Here is an 11283-nt window from a genome sequence, read left to right on the forward strand (position 1 = left end):
CCAACTCTGGATAGATGGGTCCTTCTGATTTCTTTCTCCACTCTGATTTGTATCCAGAGCTAGACTCTAACATCCTGACTGCTGCTAGATGTTTTCTTATGAATGCCTCTTTATCACCTAAAACTCTACTTGGCTAAAGTTAAATTGCAACTGTGGTTCCCTTTCTCAGCACAAGTCTCCTCATGTGGCTATACTTTCCTCAGTCAGTGCCAAGACCTATCAAGGTTTCCCCTTCCTCTATTCATTCCTTCCTTCACCACTGACCCCCTTCCTCCTTTCCTCTTATTCCTGTGTGCATTTATTCAACCTGGACATATTAAGTGTTCTCTACCCAGATCTCTGAATACATTGGGTTAATTAGAAGTGTAGGTATTTCCAGATGTAAAAACATTTCACAAAGGAAGAAAATCTAGGCGTTTATTTCCCTCATCATTAGCTTTATAACCCTCAGTCTCAAAAAAAAAAAAAAAAAAAAAAAAAGTGCTGCAGATGAGGGGATAAGATGAGCTCTGTAATTCTTTTGGTTTTTATGTTTTTCACTAGCTTTTCAGGCCAGCTGGCTAAGCAGGGACTATTTCTAGCCTAAAGGAAGCTCTAAGGAAGACCTTGTGATTTAGTTGCTAAGTAAGTATTTCTGCAGATGCTGTTATCTTTAGGTAATGATGCCCTACTTTACAAATGAAACGATACACTTATTTTGGAGTATTAGTTGGATTTTTGAAACTTTGAGCTTTCCAAAGTGGAACTCTGCTATTAACCACTGGTTGTCTAAAGACACTGAACTTCATTTGTACAACATTGCCCTTCATGATGTGCACATTTCTCACTAGCTTTATGACTCCCTTTGTGTCTGAGTGCCTATTAGGACTGAAATATCCTGACTTCCCAGTCAGAATGGAGAGTAGACTTCCTGGTCTAGTTTGTGACATATGAACTCCCAACTCCCTGAAGGTGCAGACATAGGACTTTTCCACACCTCAGAGAGCTACACACTGTGATATGGGTAACTTGGTCCCTTGTCACATGCACTTAATGCTCTTGAGAAGTTCTAGCTTGTGGAGGGATATAATGAACTTTCTGGTTTATCACCAGTGGTTATAATACTTTAAATATCTCAGATTACTTTGGGTTAAGCAGGATTGGAAAATATTATTATTTTTTGGCTGTGGGAGAAAATCATGAAAGATTTATTTTTAATCTCTCACTTGCCTTCTTTACTGCAACTCAAGTTTCATGTGCTTGTTCTTTCCTCTTTTGTTCTTTAGAAATCCCATTTTCTACCTTATATAGAAGCTAAGTGGTCTGTAAACAGAATTTCCTTGGTTCTCTCTCTTGATTTCTCTAGCCTCATTTGGGGAGCAAAACCAACCACCCCGGGTTCTGGGACACACAGTGGGGACATGAACATGCTATGGGAGTCAGACTTGTTTTAAAATACCAACTCTGATGTTGGCTGGCTACATAGTAAATTGGGAAAAGCATTTCACTTCTCTGAGTTTTAGTTTCTGAGTATGTTTTTTTAAAATAGCAATATCTTTTTAATTTTATTTTATTTTTGTAGTTGTAGATGGACAGCAAGCCTTTATTTTGTTTATTTTCATGTGGTGCTGAGGATCAAACCCAGTGCCTTACAGATGATAGGCAAGTACTCTGCTACTGTGCTATAGCCCTAACCCCGTGAATGTTTTAAGAATAAATTAAATAAATCATACACATAATTTAACACACTATTTAACTCAGAGTAGTGACAGACACACAAAAAATTAATTTTTGGCTTTACTTTCTCACTAGGTCTTTTTGTTTTTATTGTTTGTTGCTGTTACAGTCTGATAACTAGGTAATTGCTGATTTTCATGACGTTAATAATATTTTACAGCAAGATATGTTTCTAAGAATCTCAGAATTCTTAGCTGATGCTCACCCACCCACACACATGCTTGGAAAATGTGAAATGAATCCCACTCTTATGAAATTTTCTTATGAAGGGAGAGGGAGAACTAAAAAGTAGTCAAATTTGAGGTTGCAGAGAGGAAATGAAGGAGGTGGGAGTAGTCCCTGAAATTCTTGCTTTCCTTAGTACCATGATAAACATTATTAGATCATGTTCTCTTCTCTGAATATCTTATCAGCTATTTTGTTAGTATTCATCAAGTGTCCAGAGGGATGGCTTAACAATTTGTTTGGTCAAGGAAAAAAAAAAAACCCAGAAAATCATATGCTGCTATAATATTTTAGAGCACAGTATATTGTGGTCCAACTAAGAAATGGAAAAAAAAAACTCAGCAACAAAAATCAGTTAAATATATAGGCCTTCAAATCTACTAAAACATAAAGCTTGACGCCAGCCCTCGCCTTTCTTTATCTTAAATTCCAAAGTGAAGTTTCATTTAATGTCCGTTACCAGCGGTTTTTGCACAATGTCGGACACATTTTCTGACTAATGATCATTTTTTGTCTTTATTAATTTTACTTTTTAATGAAAGTCTCAGTTTCTTTAAAGTCTTAGTATAAACCTACCCAAACTACATTAAAAACAACAAAAGTGGCTTCTCACTGCTGAACAGATAAATAATCCAATTTCTCTGACAAGTAAATGTGAAGTATGCAAAGAACCTAACCAGTATTTTGATAAACACTGTTGAAATACAACAAACTATCTTCACAATTTCTTTCTTTATTTTTTGCTATCACAAGGTTTTCTTATAAACAAATAAAAACCACATTAGTCAATACTGAGAAGTCATTCTCTTGTTCATTAACTGGGAATGTTAGACTGAATTTAGGTGCCTTAATTTTAGAAAACTGTTTTGTTAAGCATGCCTCTAATCCCAGAAGCTCCAGAGGCTGAGGCAGGAGGATCCCAAGTTCAAAGCCAGCCTCAGCAAAAGTGAGGCACTAAGCAACTCAGTGAGACCCTGTCTCTAAATAACATACAAAATAGGGCTGGGGATGTGGCTCAATAGTCGAGTTCCCCTCAGTTCAATCTGCAGTACATCCCCCCTGGAAAAAAAAAAAAAACCTGCCTTGCTAAAATTTCCTTAACCTTTTTTACCTTCTTCATATGACATTTATTCATATTTTTTACTTCAATGATATAGAAATGAAAATATCTTTTGAGTCATTAGTCCACTTGTATTTCTTAAGGGCTGTATGTACCTCCCCTCCAAAGTTCATATGTTGAAATCCTAAACCCCAGAATCTCAGCATGCAACTATATTTGAAAAAAAAAAGGCCTTTAAAAAGCTTTAAAGACCAATAAAATTATGGCATTTGCTGGTAAATGGATGGAGTTAGAGAATATTATGCTAAGTGAAATAAGCCAGTCCCCCCAAATCAAAGGTGGAATGTTTTCTCTGATATGAGATTGTTAATTCACAATGTGGGGGGGGGGCACTAAGGAAGAATAGAGTTACTTTATATTAGGTAGAGGGGAGTGAAGGGAGGGAAGGGGATATGAGGATAGGAAGGACAGTATAATGAAACAGACATTATTACCTTATGCACATATATGACTGCATGACCAATGTGATTCTACAACATGTACAATCAGAAAAATGAAAAATTATACCCTGTTTATGTATGATATATCAAAGTGCATAAATGCATTCTGCTGTCATAATATAACTAATTAAAACAAATAAAAAATTATTTAAGGGTTGGGGTTGTGGCTCAGTGGCAGAGTGCTTGCCTCACACATTGGAAGCACTGGGTTCAATCTTCAGCACCACATAAAAATAAATAAACAAAATAAAGATCTTAAAAAATTATTTAAAAAAGTAATTAAGTAATAAATGAAGTCATTAGGTTGGATCCTAAAATAATATGACTGGTGTCCTTATAAGAAGAGGAGATAAGGACACATACCCACAGAGAAAAAAGACCAGATGGAGATAGCTATCTGCAGGCAAAGGAGAGAGGACTCAGAAGAAATAAATCTTGCAGATACTTTACCTTAGACTTCTGGCCTTGAAAATTATAAGAAAATAAACTTCTGTTGTTTAAGCCACCCAAACTATGGTACTTTGTTATGGTAGCCCTAGTAAACTACTACAGTATCTTAAATTTAGTAATACTATTATCTAACAGAGTTAAGGATTTCCAATATGAGTTTTTTCTTTTGTTGACATTCCATTTAATTTTTTAAAAAATATTTTCAAGGTGATTGGCAAACTTTCTGTGGATGCATATGTTAAATACCAACAAGTGTTCCATAATTCAGGTTGAAACATATCAAATTGACTCTTCCCTTTAATTATAGTGAGTTAATTAGATCTCACTGAATAGTTCAATACTGGGATAATTTTTCAATATTGGTTCTAGAATAACATCTTCCATATGCAATCCATCTCTAAGTCTTATTTCTTGTACCACATTTCTCATGAAACATGGTATCTTACTTCCTCATTTTCCTTTCCAACTTTGACTACCACAATTCAGACACTAATGTTTCTACTGGGATTATATAATAACTTCCCTTATGTCTCCCCCACCCCAACTAACTATCTTTTCCTCCAAAATATTCATTACAGATTCAGAGTCAGAATTATGACATGAAAACCTTTTCATAGCAGATTTCTTCAACAATTCCCATTATTTATAGCATAAGATTTAAACTTTCCTCACAATACATTTCTATATTATTCATGATGATGTGGACCCAGTAGGCTTGTTTTTCTTTGTGTCTCTCCCCAACTTCCAAAGTTCCAACTTTGTGTTACTCATACTGAATTACATGGAGGTTCTAACATGTTTTTTTCCCCTTTCCCAAATATTATTCCTATGTCTTTGCATGTGTTTTTCTTACTTCCTGTAAAACTTTCTCCAGTATTCTCTGACAAACTTCTCATCTTTGACTCTTAGCTCAAATAATACTTCATTTCTTGATGAGTTCAAATAGGCCTTCTGTGCTCCTGAAACATACTGTTCACAGCTCCATGACTATTTTTATGCTAGTTCAATGTCTTTCCATATTGATCTCTTTAGTCTTTGTTTCATGCCTTCATATTATGGTGATTCAGTAACTATTTATTGAGTGAATACAAGAATACAAGAACATAAAATTGCTCAAAAGTGTACATGAAAACCCTATATTCGGCACAAAGTCACTACAAAAGTTTCCACACAATACAATTATGTTCATAGGCTTAGTTTCTTCACAGGAATAATGTTGCAATTGGAAGTTATATATTCTAGAAAAAAGACACAATACTAATACACACACAATACAATACACAAAACTAAGTAAATCATAGTTTTGACCACATGGGAAAAGCAAAAACATGATCATTCTAAACTAATATGGTTAATGAATTATAACATTATGCTACAAGTTCTCTAAGGTAGAGTATATATGTTCTAGATATATTTATCATTTAATATAACTACTGAATCACAAATTTGACATTAATTTTATTAAATCATCTAAAATATATTTAAGATTCCCAGAACACACACACAATAGCAATATATTTAAAATCAAAATTTTATAATTTGGGATGGGGTTTTAGCTCAGTGGAAGAGCACTTGCCTAGCATGTGTGAGGCACTGGGTTTGATTCTCAGCACCAAATATAAATAAACAAAATAAAGTCCATCAACAATTAAAAATACTTATAAAAAATCTTATAATTCTATACTTGAAGTAATATCAAGCATTAACAAAACATTTATTGCTAAATGTCATTTTAATTTTTTAACAATAATTTATTTTGGAATTGGTATGGAGTTGACTTGAACCTCTTAGAGAAGTGCCTGAATTTGCATACACAATTGGTAGGGATGTAAATTAGAATACATATTTGAACACAATTTATCTCTATGTTTTAAGATTCTTCAAATTGTTTTTAGGAGGTGGCCTACTATTTTCAATTGTGGGAAATGATCTTAAAAAATAAATCAGACTTTTAAAATAAAGCTTCCTGTACAAACATCACAACACTATTTAAAATTAAAAAAATAAAAAATCATCAATAAACGTTTGGTTAAGAAGACATGGTTTTGACTCTATACTTAGAAGAACCAAAAATACTTCCAGAAAACTTACAGAATTAATAAATGAATCCAGCAAAGCAGCAGGATATAAAATCAACACCCATAAATGAATGCATTCCTATATCAGTGATGAATCCACTGAAAGAGAAGTGAGGAAAACAAACTCATTCACAATAGCCTCAAAAGAAAAAAAGAAAGGCCCCAAACCCAAAACAACAAACAAACAAAACACTTGGGAATCAATCTAATAAAAGAGGTGAAAGACCTCTGCAAGGAAAACTATAAAACATTAAAAAAGAAATTGAAGAAGACCTTAGAGGATGGAAAGATCTCCGGTGTTCTTGAATAGGCAGAATTAACATTGCCAAAAGTGCAATATAGATTTAATGCAATTCCTATTAAATCCCCTATGATAGTCTTCATTAGAACTAGAGAAAAAGCAATCGTGAAGTTCATTTGGAAAAATAAGAGACCCTGTGTAGTCAAAGCAATCCTTAGCAAGAAGAGGGAAGAAGGAGCATCACAATACCAGACCTTAAACTATACTACAGAGTCATAGTAACAAAAATTGCATGGTATTGGCACCAAAACACACATAGACTGATGGTACAGAAAAGTACCTCTAGAGCTCAAGAAGTAAAAAAAAAAAAAAAAAAAAAAAAAATCAATACATGAGATGGACTCACACTAAAAAGCTTCTTTTCAGTAAAGGAAACAATCAATAATGTGAAGAGAATGGGAGAAAATCTTTATCACATGTTACTTCAGATAAAGCACTAATCTCCAGGATATATAAAGAACTTGAAAAAATTTAATGCCAAAACAAACAAACAAAAAAGAAAAAGCAAAAACCAAATAACATAATCAATAAATGGGCTAAGGAACTGTACAGACACTTCATAGAAGAAATACAATCAATTAACAAATATCTTAAAAATGTCCAACATCTCTATGAACTAGAGACATGCAAATTAAAACAACACTGAGATTTCATCTGACCCTAGTCAGAATGGCAATCATCAAGAATACAAGCAACAATAAATGTTGGTGAGATTGCAAACTGGTGCAACCATTACGGAAAACAGTATGGAGATTCCCCAGAAACCACTATTTGACCTAGCTATCCCATTCCTCGGTTTATGCCCAAAGGACTTAAAATCAGTATACTATAGTGATGTAGACACATCAGTATTTATAGCAGCGCAATGCATAATAGCTAAACTATGGAACCAACCTAGATGCCCTTCAACTGATGAATGGATTAAAAAATGTTGTATATATGCATAATGTAATATTACTAAACCTAAGAACAAAATTATGGCATTTGCAGGTAAATGGATGGAGCTGGAGAATGTCATGCTAAGCAAAATAAGCCAATCCCTCAAAAATAAAGGCTAAATGTTTTCTCTGATGTTCAGATACTAATTCACAATAGTAGGGTAGCTAGGGAAGAATAGAGGTGCTTTGGATTAGACAGAGGGGAGTAAAAGAGGGGAGAGGGTACAGAGGTAGGAAGAATAGTAGAATGAATTGGACATTGTTACCCTATGTGCATATATGATTACATGACTTATGTCATTCTACATCTTGTACAACCAGAAGAATGAGAAGTTATACTCCATTTATATATGGTATGTCAAAATCCATTCTACTGTCATGTATAACTAATTAGAACAAATAAAAAAAGACATAGTTTATCTGTTCAAAAGAATATTTAACTGCCTTTAAAAATTTATAATAACATGGTAAAACATTAATGTTATAATATTGAAAAAGCAAGATATAAAAGTTATCAGTTAGAATGCAGTTATATCAAAATAATCTGAAGATAATATCTGGGAGAAAATTAAATTATTAATGGAGATAGTTGCTGAATTGTGAATAGTTTATATGTCCTACTTTTATTTTTATTTTTTATTTTTAGTTGTAGTTGAACACAATACTTTTATTTTACTTATTTATTTTTATGTGGTACTGAGTGCTAGGCAAGTGCTAGGCAAGTGTTCTACCACTGAGTCACAACCCCAGCCTATGTCCTATTTTTATAACTGGAAATTTATCAATTTTGAAAATTATTATATTGATGTTAGCATTTACTCAGAATTCTATAGGCATAATAAGTAGTTACTTATTGTTGATGGACTTTCTCTTACTGGTTTTTAAAAGTAAGTTCTTTCTATCTTTCCTTGTACTCAGTTTAGTCCAATTTATAATAGCATTTTCTTGTATTGATAACTCTTGGTTTGGGGGTTCATTTTTTTTGGGGGGGGGGAGGGTACTGGGAATTGAACTCAGGGGCAATCAACCACTGAGCCACATCCCCAGCCCCTTTTTTGTATTTTATTTAGAGCACAGGGTCTCACTGAGTTGCTTAGTGCCTCGTTTTTGCTGAGCTGGAAAAATTGAGATTTGAATTTGAGAGTCTCCTGTATCAGCTTCCTGAGCTGCTGGGATTACAGGCATGTACCAAGGCAACCAGCAGCTCTTGGCTTTATTGAGTGTACTTCACCTCACGAAAAGAACTCAGGCCATTTATTATCATTCTAAATAATACTGAATCTGTAAGGGGAATTTTCAATATGCAACTAAAAATATTTTAGAAACTTTCTAAAATAGTACTCGGAGAAGAAAAGATTGAAAATGACCTGCAATATACTGTCCTACACTCGGTTCTCTTCTGATTTTGGAAATGAACATTGAAAGGTCAAGTTTCTACCTTTTAGAGCAGTACTAGCATTCTCATTGAGGTCAGGGACAGTCTATGCCAGCTGTCAGTCCTTTCTTATTTCTTATGTTTAGTATTTCATTCTGGCTTCCCTTGGGATGCTTTTTATTGGTAGGACACAAACTTGTTCACGGTTGAACTCCTTGATCTTGTTTTCATATTTAGTCTTAACTAGGATAGTTCTTATTTTATCACTAAGTATTTAACTATACCATCTCAAAATACATTGATATTTGTCCTTCCAGCATTTCTACTAAAGAATTTTGAGTAAAATGACTTACTAAAAATATCCCATTCTTCTCCGAATCATTTTGAATGATCCTTTCTAAAGGAAGCATATTCCTCTAATCTGGAATTACTAATTCACAGAGGTTCCCTCTTCCTGTCATTTTGAGTGCCAACCTTAAAGTGCAAAGAAGTTAAACTCTTTATTTATAATTTGAAGTTGTTTTAATTCATGAAAAACATGAAAACGAAGATAAATACTTAAATACTGAAATGAGTGATTCCTTTTATTTGTCCCCTAAGTGTTAACTTCAACTATTTGCTTTTAATATCTTCATGGTGCTGAAACAAAACATGTACTTTAGAGGCAGAAAGCCACAGTTTTCTAATCCATGAAACAAAAGATAATCCCTATCCTAGGATCGTTTGTGGATCCAATGTAATTTTATGGTCTGCTGGAACTAGGATGAAACATTGAAAAGTGGCTGAATTCTGGGAGATTGCTTTTCACTTCATTGGTGAAAACACCTAGATGAATGAAGGAGTTCTGGGAAATGAAAAAAATAGAGACAGAATCAGATGGGCAACTGTGACATGATATATTGCTTAGCTACAAAAAAACAGCCAAAAGAATGATGCAAAGACAGAAGAGAAAAATCAAAATTTAGATGGGCAAATTGAATGTGAGGGATGAAGAGAAATGAGAAATGGCGAAAGAGGTATAAAGAGTGCTGAGAGAGAAGAGAAAACTGAGCAAGAGTTGATAAAAGAAGAAAAATTTCTACAACACTCAGTAATCACGAGTATGACTCATTTTGTCTGAAGAAAAGGATGAGCAATGGTGAATAGAGATGGTTAGAGAAGTTGATGGAGGATGTGGTCTTTCCTATGATGAGTTTGAGGGAATGCGTAAGACAGCTCTGTTCTTGAAAACGTTCACTTACTTGTCCTCAAGATTCATATTTGATCCCCATCGCCTTTCATACTTCTTACTCACTAGAATAAGTCAAACATTCTTAAATGAATGAGTGTCTTGGATCCTCTAAAAGTAGACTCTAAGGGGAAGATTAAAGAGTAAGAATTTTGGAAGGTTAGGAAGACTCATTAGAAAGAGTAGGGAAATGAGCAAAAAAAGGAGAAAAAATCCAGGAAAAAGGAAACCTTAATGAGTAGTTTGTCAGGGTCTACCACTGGGGTTCATTTTCTGCTGGGGACCTCAGAGAGGCAATGTTGAATTCCCACTTTTTATTGGGTGAGAGCTGTTGCTGAGGAGAGGAAAAGTCACAGATGAAGTGTTTGTAGAAAGTGTAGTAAAGAGATCTTGAAGATAAATTAGTGCCTTAGTGGTGTTGCCCAGGACTCTGAAGATTTGTATGGCTACCTTTTGTGCTAGAATAAATGTATTTGTATCCTGGAGAACCTGTGAACTTTGTTGCCTTACTTCCCCTCTTCTTCCTTTCCTCTCCTCTTGTTTCCTACTCCTTTTATTTTTTCTTTCAAAAACATTTAATATAATCTTTTTTTAATATTTATTTTTCAGTTTTTGATGGACACAACATCTTTATTTCATTTTTATGTGGTGCTTAGGATCAAACCCAGCACCCCGCGCATGCCAGACGAGCGCGTTACTGCTTGAGCCACATCCCCAGCCCTATTTAATATAATTTATCACTCCCCCATCATTCTCTTGTAGGATTTCTTTTAAAAATTCAGGTGACAGTGATGTTAAAAAAAAAAAAGAATCTTCCAATTTAGAGGAAATTTGAGTTTTTTCCCCTCTAATTATGATATTTAAAAAAGTTTCTAGGATTTGTGAGCATTCAACCTAATTCCATGGTTTTCTGGCATTAATAGGAGCCTAAGGCAAGTGCAGAAGTCAGAATTTGGCCCAAAATACTCACTCAGAGAAATTAATTGCAGAGCATGTTACATTTACTGGATTGTGAATTTTAGTGTTCTTACTCTTTTCACAAAAATTTAAAAGTAATTACTTTTAAACAGAACTGCATCCTCACAAGAAGTGCCAATTTGTGTTATTTGTCAGTTCAAACTTTGAAGTATTAACAGATTGGAACAGAGCGTTTTATTGCTGCCTGCTCTTTGTCTCCATTTGGCCATGGGAAATGTGGAATACATTCTGTTACCAGGCTCCAGAATTTCAAATTTTATTCACTGGCTATTAAAAACAATTGGAATTTTAAAAAATACCTGCATCATGTGAATAACTTTTTAAAGTATTTTGACTGGATGTTGCCTCAGGAAAAGTTATTAAAAACATTGTTCTGGAAGTCAGCTGCCTAGGCTGGTTCAAGTTAAATGTATTTTTTCTATTTAGTTTTTCTT

The sequence above is a fragment of the Marmota flaviventris genome, chromosome 5 (genome assembly GCF_047511675.1).
Source record: "Marmota flaviventris isolate mMarFla1 chromosome 5, mMarFla1.hap1, whole genome shotgun sequence".
Classification (NCBI taxonomy): Eukaryota; Metazoa; Chordata; class Mammalia; order Rodentia; family Sciuridae; genus Marmota; species Marmota flaviventris.